Source organism: Ictidomys tridecemlineatus, chromosome 9 (genome assembly GCF_052094955.1).
Source record: "Ictidomys tridecemlineatus isolate mIctTri1 chromosome 9, mIctTri1.hap1, whole genome shotgun sequence".
Lineage (NCBI taxonomy): Eukaryota > Metazoa > Chordata > Mammalia > Rodentia > Sciuridae > Ictidomys > Ictidomys tridecemlineatus.
Genome location: NC_135485.1, coordinates 67029434 through 67047199, shown reverse-complemented (window position 1 = coordinate 67047199; position 17766 = coordinate 67029434).

Below are 17766 nucleotides of genomic sequence, written 5' to 3'. Positions count from 1 at the left end.
CCCAGGGCACCTTATTCCAACTCATTCCCTACTACAGCAGGGATGCTGAGGCAGGCCTCTTCCTGAGGAACCTGGCCAACTTTGGTCTTGATTCTCCAGTTGCCTGGCTGAACCTGTAAAGTTGTATAGTCTAGGATACTTTCATCCAACCTTGCTTCACTCTCTCCTTTACTCAGGGTCATAATTATATCACAGTCACATGGCTTGTTTCTTTCCTGATTTTTTTTCCCCATTTTCTTTCACATAGAAGTTTCTGACAGGGAAATTCTTGAAGGTTTCCTATTGTAATACCCAGGTCTAAGAAAACCTGGATCAATCCCTGCAATTTTAAAGGGTTTTCCCCTTTCAAAATTTTTAATCTTTTTACCTATAGATGTTGGCTGGTTTTTAAAAATAGCATGATCCATGAATTCTTTTCTATTGTCTGTAGTGATTCAGCACATTAAAAAATAGTACTATAGGATGATCAAGTAGCTTCCTGCTGCCCTGTAAATTTGCCTGAATTAAAATTGTGAGTTAGAGAGCCAGTGATAAGAAATCACAAAATTCTGTGTTTGGAGGTAACAATGGCTTCAGACATGATTGGGTCAAGGCACTCAGAATATATCAGAATATCAGTATATGTCTCTATCAATTCTGCTTTATTTTGTATTAGTTTAGTTTTATCTTAAAACATATTCTTCCTGTGAAGAGAAAAAAAATGTGCTTGTAGGAACTTTAGACTTAGATCTTCTCAATAGGCAATTTCAGTGAAATGAAAGTATGAGTTTCCCTTTACTCCAGCAAAATCTTAGATCTGATATTCCTTGTTTCAGCTTGGATCACATGCCCATATAGAACTAATTATTGTGACTGGGGAAGTGGGATGCTTTCTTAGCCAGATCAACTCCCTGGATCTGGACAGTACAGGAGGAGTTGGAATAGACACTCCAAGATAGTGTAGATCTCTAATACTGGAATTCATGGACTTAGTATGGATTTTAGTGTATTCTCTTTGAGCAGTTATAAACCCTAATATTTGTAAAAACAGTTTGAAAGCATTGTTATATAAATAACCTATTTTGAATTTCACACCCTGTGAAAATTATTTTATAAACAAGAAAATAGAAATTTAGAGATTAAGTATTTTAGAGTCATTTTGACTAGGATAAAGTATATTAGTTGTTTGTTTATTTATACCTAATTTCAAGACATATAATAAAACAGAAAAATGATAATGAGTAAAAATTGTGAAAGTGAGACACAAATATTTGGACTAGAAGGTGTGGAGTAGAACATGGAGAATGAAATGTTCTATGCAACCAATTTGTGTCTCACATTAAAGTTTTATCTTCCTTCAAGCACTCTACCAACTGAGCTATATCCCCAACCCAATGCATTTTATAATAATATATTATAATGCATTTTATGAAATAATACTGCAAATAGCTTTATATTTATATATGTATGTATACACTGTATACACACTTCAGTAAACATATTTTTTATCTGTAAAATCTTAGCTCTGTGTTTAAGGGAAGTATTATTATTGGGATTCATCAACCTCACCAAAAGAGCATAGCCATGTGGAAGTGTGCTTCAGATGAGTAATGGAAAACACTCAGGGGAGAGAGAGGCAAGTCAAATGTGATTTATGGTGAGAAGCATCTGCCCCTTCCTTAAGTGAGACAGCAAAGTACAAAAGAAGGTTCTGTTTTACAATATCCTAGTGAACGTGGGGATCACATGGTGATAAACATTTGCTTTCTATGAAAAAAAAAAGTCTTATCTTCCATGTAGCTAAATTTAAAAGAGAAACAAAAGAATAAAATATATCAGCTCCTATTGGGAAGTGTTGCTTTCCTGTCCTTAAAATATAGAACTTCCCCTAGTGGCCAACAATCCCAACAACATCCTTTTAGCAATTGTAATTTTCATGCTGCATTTTAAACATTGCCTTTCAGTGGAAGCCTCGTCTTAAAGCCAAAGTACAAATGAATGAAATCTATTTCTGGTGGAGGATTGGATAACTACGTTCAAACCATTATCGCTGATGCATATATACATTTCATATCATATATTCACAGATATGGCAATATACCATATTGCATTTCTGTTCTGATATTTAGCAGCTAATTATGAGTTCTTTGGATCCTTCAGCGTTTGGTAACCATCAAGTTTTGTCTTTATTAAAAATTTAGTTCTTTTACCATAGTATATTGCTTTAAATTTATTTACACTTCTATTAAAGTATCAGAGGCAAATTAAAAATAAAAATTTTCTTTGTAAAGCATGTAGTCTGATAAACTCAGTCAATTGATTTGCAATTTTATAAATTATAATTTATTACTCAGAAAATCGGCCTAGTGACCCACATTTGATTTTGACATTTATTTTCACCATTCATGTTTATCTAAGTATATAATCAAATCCTCTTATAATTACTAGATCTGATAAAACTCTTTAAAATAAGGAAAAATGGCATGATATAGCTCACTAAAGAACTATATTTTATTAATTAATTAATTTAGTTATTCTGAAGCTGGGAATTGAACCCAGGGGCCTCATGCCTGTTAGATAGGCAAATGCTCTACCTCTAAGCTGGAGAATTTTATCTTATAAGAACATTTTATAGTTAAGTCTCTGAACTTTTGCTGCTAGCATGTTATTGAATTAGAAGTAATTGACTTCCCAGAAAACAGTAAGGGAGCACATTTCTCCATTAAATCTTTTTTTTTTTTTTTCAGAAAGCAGCATCTGTAACATGTTGAGTAAAATCTATACAATTAGTTTATTTTATGTTTGATTTTTGTGAAAAATACAAACTAATTCAACCACATCTATTATAGAAAACAAGTCAGCTGTCAACAATATCCTACTTTGTGTGAGCTCATATGCCTTTGGGATTAAAAGTATTTGCTATTGTGATTTTATGATTTTTTGGGGTAAGTTATTACTGGATGCTTAAAATTTAACATTATTGAAAAGAAAAAGGATCATTGGAGAGATATCCTTACTATTCCTCACTTATTTTCCATATACATTACTAGAGTAATGTTTTCAGGCCTTGGAAGATGTCTGTTTCCTCTTAATGTGACATTTGTCTTGGGAAACTATACTAAATATGGGTGTGGAAAGAATGCATTAGTTGAAGAGCAATATAAATAATGCTCAATAAGTAAGAGGAAAAAATTCAGCAAACAGTGTCAGAGAAAAGGTGAACTTGTCTTACCTCAAGGTACATCATTAAAAGGTTCAACAGTGGCAAAATAATGATAGTTTAGCAATAAGTTTGTGTAAATTGTGATGATGATGGTAAGATGTGGGAAATATATTTGTATGTGTGTAGAATAAATGTATTATCTATATATGTATATATTAGAGTATTTTGGCAATATTCTTCTTTCAAAGCTATGGTTCCTCATACTAATTTACACCTCAACTAGGTAAATTTTTGTAGCAAGTGTATACTTTTATATGTATTATGAGAAAATTTAAAATGTTTTTTAATCATTATCAAGTTTTCATTCTTTTATAATATTGCTAAGCAGAATTAACTCTTTCCTCCTCTGTGTTCTCATTATTACAGACAGTGAACCACTTTAAACTGAATGGATACTAAGGTCAGAGATTGTCTTGCTCATTTACACTTCCACTGCCTCCTATCCTGCTAATACATGATAGGTGCTTTGTAGTGAGTTATTGAAGGAACCAATTGATAGTCATATGGGGTGCAGATTACTGCTATGATTCTTGTCTTTAAACTACTTATAATATAAAAGTAGAAATTTTATTTCATTGACTAATAACAAGGGACATTAATATTATAAGAAAAAATTTGCTAAATAAAACTCTTGACTTACATTTAAATTCATCCTCAAGAGAGGTAGAATAGTATAGGGACTCTGCAGACATTGTTTGGGTTTGGTCTCAGCTCTGCTATTTATTAGCAGCCTGATTGCAGGAAGGTGACTTTGACTTAACTTTATGAACTTCAGTTTCATCATCGTAAAGCAAGGGTTGATTATTTACTGTCAGAGTTGTTATGAATTTAAGGGAGTTGGTCCCGTAGAGTGGTGAAAACAGCAGCTTGCAGAAGGTACTCAGTTATAATTAGCTACAAGATCTTTGGAACTTTTTTTATTGTTTCTTGAGAGTCTTTAGTAATAGGATGCTATAGGCATTTCCCTGCAGTGCCCCTAGTCCTGCCCCACAAATTGAATCTTACTGTTTTTCTATTACCTGAAGGGCAAAGTTTTTGTCCATCTGCCCCCGTCTCTTTCTCTTTCCAGACTGAATTGCATACTAGAGTTAGGAGTGGTGATAGGTGGGGATATGTATAAAAAATGGGAAGCAAGTTGTGCAAAGGTTTCAGAGTACCCTGTGTTACCAGTTTTCTATACCCATTTCTTGAAAAAGAATCATATTCTGTTCATAATTAGAATACAAAAAATCTACAAGTTTATTTATTTTGGCATAGCAGATTTAGAACTTATTTAATTTTCTGACAAATTCATTTGGAAAGCAAGCCACAAACTGGTTCCACCCTTTCCCCACTTTTTGGACATTTGAATAAATTTGAATGGACTGTAATTGAGCACATAGGCCAAGAGTCAGATAAATGGCACTTGATAACAAACTCTCTAAATGAAGAAAAAAAAATGGTAGAAAAATAAGCACAAGGATGTTGCTCTAGGAGGACATTGTAGGTGGAGCTAATCAGTGGAGAAAGAAGGTATCTCACACCCAGGATCCCAGGGGAAGTTAGGCCAGCATGCCCGAAATTCCCAAAGTCTTAAGAAGGGGCAAAGAGGTGAAGACCATTACACTCTTCTTCAAAAATATTTGGAAATCTTTAAAATTGGAAATTTAATCAGCCATATTATGAATTATTCACTGTCCCTAAAAATAAAGAATTGAAGTAGTTGGCCTTGAAGTATCTTCTATACATTGGTAAGTCTGCATAAAATATATTATTGGTGTAATGTTGCTAAATTTTCTTCATCTAAATGTTTTTGCATCATTAGACTCCAAGGAAAAGAGATATCCATATATCCATAATAATACTTGAAGGAGGAATTTATAAAAGTGATAATGAAAGATTTCATTAAGAAGGATTAAATCACTTAGAGACTCTGAACTATAAATAGTTAAGTTAGGGTAACCATACAAGGAGATCCTTAATTTGTAATTCCTTTTCACTGAGAAATAATAAATATTTTAGGTGTGCTTAATGGAAATGTATTTTTCCTGATCTATTTCTAAGCATCTTCTTTTTCTATTATATGTCTGTTCATTTCAACTTTTTCTTTTTCATTATGCTGCTTATTCTTTCTAGCTGGCCCTGTCTAATAAAAATATAATGTGAGCCACTAAGGTAAACCATTTATATAAGTTAAATATTTTTTAGTAGTCACATTAAAAAGTAAATAAGTGAAATTAATTCTAATAGTATATTTTACTTAAGTCAAAATATCTAAATGCTATAATTTTAATATGTGATCAATATAACAATAATCAATAAACTACTTCATATTTTTCATGCTAAGTTCTTAAAATCCATTGTGCTATTTGCACAGATAGTTCATCTCTCATTGGTCTAGCCACATATAAAATTTTCAGTAGTCCTGCGGCTAGCAGCTATAGTATCAAGTGCAAGAATTCCAGGACACAAATGTTGGAAGCATCAATATACTTAGGTTTACACTAAAAAAATTCTCCAATACCTCCAATTTCATACTATAGAGCAATAGTAATAAAAACAGCATGGTACTGTCACCAAAACAGGCTGGTAGACCAATGGTACAGAATAAAGGACACAGAGACAAATCCACAAAATTACAACTACCTTATATTAGACAAAGGTGCTAAAAACATGCAGTGGAGAAAGGATAGCATCTTCAACAAATAGTGCTGGGAGAACTGGAAATCCATATGCAACAAAATGAAATTGAATCCCTTTCTCTCACCATGCACAAAAGTCAACTCAAAATGGATCAAGGAGCTAGGAATCAGACCAGAGACTCTGTGTCTAATAGAAGATAAAATTGGCCCTAATCTTCATCACGTGGGGGCAGGCCCCAAATTCCTAAATAAGACACCTATAGCACATGAGTTAAAACCAAGAATCAACAAATGGGATGAATTCAAACTAGGAGCCTACATCCTGGGAACAAATTTTTACCCCTCACACATCAGATAGAGCTCTAATCTCTAGAGTATACAAAGAACTCAAAAAGTTAAATAACAATAAAACAAATAACCCAATCAACAAATGGGCCAAGGATTTGAACAGAAACTTCTCAGAAGAGGATATACAGTCAATCAACAAATACATGAAAAAATGCTCACCATCTCTAGCAATCAGAGAAATGCAAATTAAAACTACTCTAAGATACCATCTCACTCCAATAAGAATGGCAGCCATTCTGAAGTCAAACAACAATAAGTGCTGGTGAGGTTGTGGGGAAAAAGGTACACTCATACATTGCTGGTGGGACTGCAAATTGGTGCAGCCAATTTGGAAAGCAGTATGGAGATTCCTTGGAAAGCTGGGAATGGAACCACCATTTGACCCAGCTATTCCCCTTCTCTGACTATACCCAGAAGACCTAAAAAGAGCATACTACAGGGACACAGCCACATTAATGTTTATAGCAGCACAATTTACGATAGCTAGAATGTGGAACCAACGTAGATACCCTTCAATAGATGAATGGATTAAAAAATGTGGCATTTATACACAATGAAATATTACTCAGCACTAAAAAATAACAAGATCATGGCATTTGCAGGGAAATGGATGGCATTAGAGCAGATTATGCTAAGTGAAGTTAGCCAATCCCTAAAAAACAAATGCCGAATGTCTTCTCTGAATAAGGGGGATGACTCAAAATGGAAGAACAGAAGATGGAAGGAGAACCTCATAATTATACAGAATACATATATGATGTTGTGATGAGAAAAAGAAAAAAAAGTGTGTCACATTAGATTGGATAGACAGAAATGTTGGGAGAGGAGGGGAGGAGTAGGGGGGATGGGAAAGGCAGCAGAATAGAATAGACATTATGATTGATGTATGTATATAGATGACTCTATGACCAGTGTGATTCTGCAATCTGTACAAATAGAAAAATGAGAAATTATAACCCAATGATACAAATGTATGAATTGCCAAGATCATTGTAATGTCATGTGTAGATAATAAAAAAAATTCTCCAATATGCAGATGTACTAGACACTAATGTATTCTGTCTGTTCCGCACTAAATGTTTATGTTCTAAAATTCTTATGTTGAAGCACTAATCTCCAATGTAATTAGGTTTAGAAGAGATTCTGAGATTGCAGTCTCCATGATAGGATCAGTTCCCACAGAATAAGAGAAAAACCACACCAGAGCTTTCTCTCTACCCTGTGAGAACACGGAGAGTAGGCAGCAGTCAGCCATCTGCTAGCCCGGAAGAGAGCACTTGCCAGCAGTGAATGTGACTGCTCCTAGACCTTGGGATTCTCAGGCCCCAGAACTTTGAGATCCAAATGTCTTTTGTTACCCAGTGTAACGTTATCCAGTCTATGGTATTTTGTTATAGCAGCCCAAATAGACCAAGACATTGTGTAACATCATCCCCCCTCCTCAAAATTTATCATTATCCTGTGATTTATTGTTCAACCATTTTAATAAAGTGATTCAGTTACATCACATATCCTTTAGTTCTTCCTATCAGTATTTTTGATACTAACACTTCTTAATTTTTAGGTGGTTTTAGAAACTGTTTAGAAAGTATATTTTCAGAAAATGTTGATGCATGTTAGCTAATAATTATATTAGTCAAAACAGCTAAATAGAAATGGGAATTATAAGAGAAAACATCTATTTTTAGGGCTAAAAGTTAATTCTGGTGAATTATCATAATATAAGACTTGTTTAAATATATTAGCTACTAACTAATAATATGTTTTTTTTCATATTTTTATTGGTCATTATATTTGTACATAATGGATTTGTTGTTACATATTTGTACATGCACACAATATAACAATATTACTTAGCAAATATCATTCCCTAGCACTTCCCCCACTCATTCCTCACCTCTCACCCCTTGGTGCCTGTCCTCCCTGATCTCCCTTTGATCTTCATGCAATCTACCCCCATCTTTCTTTTCCTTTTTCCTCTCTAGCTTGCACATATGAGAGAGAACTTGACCTTCTGAGTTTGACTTTTTTTACTTAACATGATAGTCTGTATTTCTATCGATTTTCCTGTGAATGACAATTTCATTTTTCTTTACGGCTGAGTAAAACTCAATTGTGTATATATACCACGTTTTCTTTATCCATTCTCTGTCGATGGACACTTACACTGGTTGCATAGTTTGGCTATTGTGCATTGTGTTGCTTTAAACATGGATAGGCATGTACTACTGTAGTATAATGACTTCAATTCTTCAGGATAAATATTGAGAAACTGTATAGTTGGGTCAAAATATGGATTTTTTATTTTAACTACAATATTAACCATACCTTTATTTTGGGGATGGTTATGATGCAAAGGTAATGACTTTCTTTTCTTTTTTTTTTTTTTTTGCATTCAAGTCTAAGCTTGTTATATCCTTTGGCCCTAAAATAGCTTGTATAGAGTGCTGAATGTTGCAATAACATTGTGGATTTTTACTGACTTATAATTGTGAACGAGTGCACTTTGAACTGTTTTAAAGAAGTGGTGGAAAGATTTATATGCCCTTTCATTTTAGAAAGCATTGTCCTCAGAGACTCTGTAATAGCACAGGTTTTTGGAGATGCTGATTTCTCTTAGCCACTTGAGCAGCTGGGTTGTGTCTGGGTGTGACCCAGAATCTTTGACTGTCACTTCAACTAGAAGCAACTTCATCCATTATCCCAGAGCATAATATAAACATTGTTTTCTGTGTGAGCCAAGATCTGGTAAAGGTTAAGAAGCTTTGTTATAGTAGATCCAAACCTCACTTCATAGTTTAAAATCAATGAACTCCAACGAAAGATAGAAACACGCTAGAATGTCAGTCATATATAGTGTTCTCCACCCAGAAGCACTCCATTTGCACACTGGTAATTGTGTTCTGAGTTTTCAGGTTTCCAAATGAAGTTTACTTTATTTTCTCCTTGAGCCTTAAGTCTCTTGGTTTCCCAATTAAAATAGTCACATCCACTTTAAGATACTTTTGTAATAAAACCCCAAATTTTGGAACTAAAAACAAGTCCATCTCAATAAAGGATAAATAGTTATTTTAGAGCTATTCATGTCTCTCAGTTTTGATATATCCCCAGGGCATATTTCTGCTTGTAAAAATCATTAACAAATGCTTTTGTTCTGAAATATTGATAAAACACGTACAACAAAAATTATTATTTTCTCAAAGAAGATTAAGCTTTAATATCAATTTCTATTTCTTAATCTGATGTCCTTATACTTTGCTCATACTTCATTAATGTGTTTTTAGTGTTATACTCTTCATGTTGCAACAACAGTGGGTTTTTAATAAATTTAAAGAGATCCTTCATTTTGTGTGAGTTTTCAAAACATAAAGAAGGCAAGGAAGACACTCAAGGTCACATAGAGAGTTACTGTGGAACTTAGAGTCATGTCTCTCTGTGGTCCTCACTGTTATAGTGAACCCCTCAGATTTTTATTCTTTTTCATAATTTTACTAAAAGCCTTTGATCCACAAAGTTGACGACAGTGTCTTACAGAGTTTAAGTAAAGGATGCTCAGGTTGGCACCACAATATACATTTTTTTAAGGCCCTAAAGTCCTTGATTCCTTCAGAAAAAAAGTTCTATTTTAATGGAACTAAAGCTATAGTGGCAATATGTAAAATACTTTGTCAATGCTTGCTTGGCAGATATTCTGTTGAAAACCTTACTTTATATCTGACCATAAACATTAAATTGTAGGTACTTGTGAATATTTTTTAAATTATGAACTGTCAAGGTCAAAATATATAATAATTAAGTTTCTTGATTCTTTAATGAATCTCTTTTGCTTTTTCTTTGCAAAGATTTGGGTTCTTAAAAAGCTAAATTATTGATTTGATAAAGAAGAGGAACCTGCAAGAAATGAACTTAGATGCCTCAAAATTTGACTTGAATTTATTGAGGTGAATATCAACATGCTATAGTTGGTGAGTATTGTAAATTATTTTGTGAAATGCTCTTAACTTTCTAATCAAAGGTGCTTGAGGGGAAAAAATGTTCCCTTATTTCCTAGATGTAAAGTCAAAATAAGCCTATTCTAACAACACATCTGAATTTCATTTTAACTTAAAGAATTTAGATACATGTTGGTATCCTCATTAAATCTGGTGAGTGCTCTACTTTGTAGCCAGCCTTTGCAAGGAGCCATTTTCAAAGATCTAAGTTTGAGTTTAAACTCTGAAAGAAAGGTCTTTAGAATTTTGGTTTCTTTGTGTAGGAAATCTATTTACCCCAACTCATTCTTTTTTGGGGGTGTGTGCTAGGGATTGAACTCAGGAACACTTGATCAGTGAGACACATCCCCAGCCTTATTTTGTATTTTATTTAGAGATAGGGTCTCCCTGAGTGCTTAGCACCTCACTTTTGCTGAGGCTGGCTTTGAACTCATGATCTTCCTGCTTCAGTGCACCGCCTGCCCATCTTAGCCACTGGCATTACAAGCGAGTGCCACTGGCGCCCAGCCCTGACCATTATTTTTACACTTTTCTCCATCTTCCCCAAATTTCATATTTATAATAGCTGTATCTAAATATAAAAACCTCTCCTGTCCTCAATCTCCTCACCAGCACACTGTCACCAATCATTTCCTTTTCATACTTCTATTCTTCTGAACCAATCTGTAGCCCTTCCTATCCTATAGCTTTCAGCATTTATTCTTTCATTCAGCAAGTATTTGTTGAGTGCCCATTTTGTATCTGACACCATTCTCAGTTCTGGGGACAGAGTGGAGAATTATAATCCATTTTATCTGCTATTACATTCCCCTTTCTTTTTTTCTTTTTCTTTTTGGAGTAGAAGAGGTTAGAAGTATTGAACTCAAAATGGATTTAATTATAATAAAAAACCTTCAAAAGTGTATATAATTGAGCAGGCAAGCCTTAACTCAAGACTCAAATAATATCTTCAGAGCCCAGTTTTTTATTCAGCATCCTTTCTAATGGCTTCATTTCCTACACTGCCAGCTGACCCTGCAGAGCTTCAAGCTCACGGCTTAACACTCAATCCAGTGTAAGGGGTTAGGAAAGTGGAGTATCTGATGGTACAGAGAGTTTAGCTTTGAGCTTATTGGTCTTGTTTGGCCTGCCTGACAGGTCTGATGTTCAACCCTGAAACTTTTACTGTAATGTGCTATTCAGCTTGTGGTAAGCTTTGATTCTGGTATCAGAAGTAGAGTTAGTTAACTTGAAGCACTTTACCTGAGAATGATAGGGGATGTTGTCCTAGAAGGAAACAAGCATGAATACATGCTGGGGAGTCAGAAGATGATGACCTGTTTACTACTTTTACTGTCTTTTTTTTTCTCTACCAGACCCAATTTTCCTTTACCATATTAATAAATAATATCATCTATCTTGTTGAATATGAAATTTTAGCTTCATCCAATCTAATTTCATGTCAATGCAGGATTTTCATCTGCTATATCCCCAAGAAATGCATGCCTTCACTTGAAGGTCATCAGAGATGCTCACTGCCTCTAGAGGTAGTCTGCCTATTGTCTATCTGTGCCATAGAATCAGGCCTCTGTTCATTTTCTGACCACCACTAGGCTTGATATGGAATGGCATAAAAAAAGTTGTGAATGCTAAGAGTAGATATTTCTTCAATCATAGTATATTTAAAAGCTTGCACATAGACACACGCAAAACTAAAGATGGAACTACCCTGGCTTATGTGACCAGAAGACCAAAGCCTAAAGTAGTAATGAATTTGTTTCTGTTTGCTTTTATGTTTAAGGATAATTTTTCAAGCAGAGAGTTTTACTGTGATTAGAATGGCGATCTATGATAATATTTATAGAGTAATGAATTATGGTGATATGAGAGTTTGAAAAATTTAAACATAATTTTATGCACCAAAATTGTGTTTAAGGAAGAAGATGTTAAATACACAAATAGGATTGAATGTAAATTATGAATCTCTAGTTTCTTCCTCAATTTCATAGCTGATTTGTGGGTAAGCTTTTATGTCTGATAATGAGTTCAAATATGGAGAAAATAAGAGGATCTTTCCTAACCATCATTCTGTCATTTTCAAAAAAGTTTCACTGGTACTGAAAATAAGCTCTGAGGCCTAACCTCTCAAAGAGGCAAGCAAGACAAGCATAGGAAGACACCAGAGATAATATGCATATGGATAGAGAATGAGAGCTTGAGTTTCTAGACATAAGTGTTTTGGGAAACACTAAATGTTGTACTGCCTGGGAGGAGCTATAAGGACTTTAACACACATATAAGTCTCACTGGATGTTCATGCACATCAAATACCGCTTGAGTGCACAGTATTCTTGGTTAACAAACTGAACTGTTAGAGTCATTAATTCCAGACAGAATGGAAACTACATGATTTTCCTAGGGTTTCACTGAGGTTGAAGGTGGAATCAAGATGAGGATTAATCAATTAATGGGCAAAAGAACTAATCAGAAACTTCTCAAAAGGAGAAACACAAAAGGCCAATAAATATATGAAAAAATTTTCAGCATCTCTAGCAATCAGGAAAATGCAAATCAAAACTACAGTGAGATTTTTATCTCACACCAGTAAAAAAGGCAATGATCAGGAATATGAACAATAATAAATACTGGTGAGATTGTGGCGGGGGAAGGAACACTTGTACATTGTCGGTGGGACTGCAGACTAGTACAACCACTCTGGAAAGCATTATGGAGATTCCTCAAAAAACTAGGGATTGAGTTACTTTGGATTAGATAGATGGGAGTGAAGGGAGGAGAGGTGGTTTTGGGGTAAAAAAGATAGTAGAATGAATCAGACATTATTACCCTATGTGCATATATGACTACACAACCAGTGTGATCCTATGTCATATAAAACCAGAAGAATGTGAAATCATACTCCATTAATGTATGATGTGTCAAAGTGCATTCTACTGTCATGTGTAACTAATTAGAACAAACAAAATAAAACAAATAAAAACTAGGGATTTACCTACCATATGACCCAGCTATCCTACTTCTTGGTATCTAAAGATCTAAAGTTGGCATACTATAGCAAAGCTGCCCCTCAAAGTGTATAGTAGCACAATTTGCAATAGCTAAATTATGGAATCAATCCAGATGCTCATCCACAGATGAATCAATTAATAAATTGTGCCACACACACAAACACATATACAATTGAGTTCTACTCAGCCATAAAAAGTAATGAAATTATGGCATTTATCAATACATAGATAGAAATGGAGAATACCATGCTAAGTGAAATTAGTCAAACTTAGAAATTCAAAGGTTGAATGTTTTCTCTAATATGCAGAAGCTAGAGTAAAATAAAAGAAAGGGGGAGGGAAGAATATGATAACATAAAGAACAAATCAAATATAAATTAATAGACAAGTGAAAGGAAATCAAGTAGAGTAGAAGGAACAGAATGGGAGAGAGGAGGGGGGACAGAAGGGAAAATGGGAAGGGAAAATAGGGGGATCATGAACTAAAATTGATTTCTAAGCATGTATGAGCCCAACTACTATGTATAACTACAAAGTGCTAACAGAAAGAAAAAGTAGACACAGAGTCAGTTTCATAGGAAAGTTTTAATTCTTGTTTTCATACTGGAGGAATTTATGTGAGGAGAAAATTTATAGGGTTATATCTGTTTGTGCATAATGCAGCTTCATGAAGAGTAGTTCACAGAAGTTGATTGTTGGAGAGGAGAGTCCTTTAAGAGATGTACATCTGCTATTCTTATGATAGGCTACCAAAGATGTGCTAAAACATTTTTATTTATTGGATGTCATTTAAACCATTCACCATATTGTACTTTTTCTGAATGGGAACCAATTGCATAAAGGAAGTACACAAAAGATATATTTCCAGCGTACTCTAGTGACAGCCACATCAATGTTTATAGCAGCTCGATTCATAATAGATAAACTGTGGAACAAACCCCCTTCAATAGATGGATGGGTAAAGAAACTGTGAGATATACATACATATAAATATATGTATGAATGTATACATATGTATATACACACACAATGGAATATTACTCAGCATTAAAAGAGAATAAAATGTTGTCTTTTGCAGGTAAATGCATGGAGTTGGAGAATATCATACTAAGCGAAGTAAGTCAATCCCCCCAAAACAAAGGCTGAATGTTCTCACTGTTAAGTGGATGTTGATCCATAATGGGGGGAGGGGGCATAGGAAGCATGAAAGAACTTTGGATTGGTCAAATGGCAAATGGGAAGGGGAGAGGGGAGGGGGTGTGGGGGTAGGTCTTACCATCTTTGGTGGAATGAGATGGACATCATTACCCTACGTATATGTATGATTGCATAAATGGTGTGACTCTACATTATGTTCAATCAGAGAAATGAAAAGTTGTGCTCCATTTGTGTACAATGAAAACAAAATGTATTCTGCTGTTATGTATAACTAATTAAAAAATAAAAAAGTTAATATATATAAAAAAGAGTATGTATTTCTCTACTAACTATAGACACCACTGTTTACAAAGGTAGCTTTAATCACCTTTAAAGCAACTAGTGTTAGCTCATTGTTGCATGTTGGAAATCAGATAAGGGAAGATTTTAATACCTGAAAATTAATAGCACATATATTATTAATAGAGATATTTAGGGCATTTTGGGTTGCTTTAGATGGTAAAGGAATATTATAAAATCATCATTTTATGTTTTGTTTTTAAAAGTTGCTTTTCATTGTGGTATATATACACAATGTAATATTATTCAGCATTAAAAGAGAATAAATCATGCCATTTGCTGGTAAATTAATGGAGCTGGAGAATATAATGCTAAATGAAGTTAGCCAATCCCACAAAAACAAATGCTGAATGTTTTCTCTGATTTAAGGAGGCTGATTCATAATTCGGTTGTTGGGGTGTACGGGAGGATTAGATGAACTCTAGATAGACCAAAGGGGAGGGAAGGGAAGGAAAGGGAGTGGGCATGCGGGTAGGAAAGATGGTGGAATGAGACGGACATCATTACACTAAGTACATGTATGAAGAAGTCACAAATGGGGTGACTCTACTTTTTGTACAACCAGAGATATGAAAAATTGTGCTCTGTATGTGTAATATGAATTGTAATGCACTCTGCTGTCATACAAAACAAATAAAAATAAAAAAGAAGTTGCTTGTCACATTAACCTAATCACCCTCTTCTGTCTTTTAGAAGGTGTTTTCCTGAAATTCAAGTAGGAAATCTAGTATATGTTAAGTAAGAAGAAAACAATAAACATCTTGATTTAGCCTTAAACTTTTGACGGGGGGCAGCATTTTAGTATAATGAATTAACTACAAAGAACAATTGTGTTCTGGGTCAAGATCTTTCATTTTTCCTTTGTCCTTTTCAAAGGATTTTACACTTCTCTTTTCTCCCTTCAGGATATAACAGATAAAACATTTAAGTTTCATCTTAAGTATAATGATAGATTAGTAATTCTCAATGGGAAGGAATATGGAACAATCCCCCAAGGGATTTTTTGGAGATTTTTTTTTTCTTTTGTCCTTACTGGATATTACAATAATCAGGGGTTCAACTGGTTTTTAATGGGCTGGGACCAAGGAGCTAAGATATTGTACAGTGTATGGGACATCCCTACACAATGAAGAACTGTCCCCTGTGCAACTTTCAAATATCCCCCAAGTGACAAACCTTCATGTTTTGTCATAGTTTTCATATATATTACATATATATTGCAACCATTATATTAGTACAGGAAATGTTATATGCTCTCTTATTTTAGGAGTTACTAGGAGTTGGTTAAAATTCAAAATATGTTAATAAAGACAGTATCAGGCATGGAATTTGAATTGCAAATATTTAAAATGGCTGATTCTGCATTTATAACTGTTGAATCCCTTTTGAAAAAACTTTTCTCTCTTATTTAGCTCTTATTTTAAAATGAGAAATATAGAGAAGGGCTGAATAATTTAATATTGTTTTTCCTTAAATCTAAATTATTTATTCCAACTAAGGGAAAGCATGTTGGTTTCTTCCTTTTCTCTTCTAGTGAAGCCAAGCCCGAGTATTTAAGTACTGAAATGCATATTATTTTACTATGGGCATAAAATTTTATTTCTCTTATTTTATAGTTTAGGCATTGAAATTGTATATGCAGGCAGGTTGTATTACCTATGATTTTCTCTGCATGGTAATAGAGGAAGATGATCAAAAGATGTTGTTGAAAGGGGTGTGTTGGGTTGGCTAGGATTGAAGACCACTGCAATAAATCCTGCTAATGGGAGCAAAGTGCCAAACAAAATGCAAGATTTTCAGAGAAAGAAAGTGTAAAAAGTGCCATGATAATTTTGTCATCTTAAGGATTTAAAAGGAAACAATGTGGAGAGAAGAGAAAAATTTATTGAATTTTTTTCTTTTCTGAGGACTATAATCTTTAGATTCCCAACCACAGATGACTTGAGCAGGATGCTCTCTCCCCTTTAGGCCTAGGGTAGGGGGCTTCCCTAAGACCACTTAGAAAGCTTCAAAGATACTCCCTGCATTTGGAGACACGTATGCCTTCCTCATATCTGAGACAGCTAAAGGAGCTAATGAGATCATCAGCAGGACAGAGGTGCCTGTGTTTTGGTTGATTTGCACTCTGAAAATTAGTGAAATAATAGATACATGCCCAGATGTGGGTACAAGAGAAGTAGAGCGAAAAAAAAAAAAAAAAAAAGCAATGTTTTATGTCCTAGGCAGCCTGCTGGATCATGTAGGAGGACAGCAGGATACCAGAGGTGAGGGTCTGTGTGGAGTGGACCATGAATGCTTGCTAAGGCCGTAGGGAGATGGAACCATGACCCTAAAGTAATGCATTTGTTTTTGTAAAGAAGCTCTATAAAGCCCACAACTGTGCCCAAGAGAGAGGAAAAGCTAGCCTTAAAGAGATAGTAGCTTCAAGAGTGAGGGAACTATGCAAACAGGCAATGTCCTGATCCCCCTACTTCACCTCCCTCATTTACTATAATTGGGCCTTGAGATCAGGGATGTGGAGAAAAAGAACAGAGGCCAAACTATTTCCTTCCTTGAAGATCAGTGATAGTCAACCACAGGCTTCTGCTATAGGGACAGAGGAAGAGAAATCTCACCTTGGAGAGAAGAATGAACTGTTGATGCAATATAAAGTAGGCCCTTCTGATTTTGCACTGAGACTATCTTTTGCAATTAAAGTGACTTCATGGACCATCTCCTATGGGAAAGTGAGTCAATAAGCAATGGGTTCTATTGGAGACTTAGGTTTCACCTGAGGGCAAAGGAAAACTTTCCCTCACTAAACAAATTCTATGAAGTCTCTAAGGGGGTCCCATAGGTAGGCAAAATCATGTTTTAAGTGTAGTTCTTTCCTCGTTCTTCCAATAGGGCAAATCCCTATCAGCTATCTTTATCTTCTCTCAGAGGATGTCCTTATATTTATCATTCACAGTACATCTTACTAAAATTACATCAGCACGTTTGTGCTTCAATCTCTGTAGCTGTAGAATAAAAGGCTTGCCTGTTGAAGGATTTTTAGGTTCTTTTTATGAAACAACTGTTTTAAAATAGGCTTACTCCATCTGGATATAAGAAAGATTTTA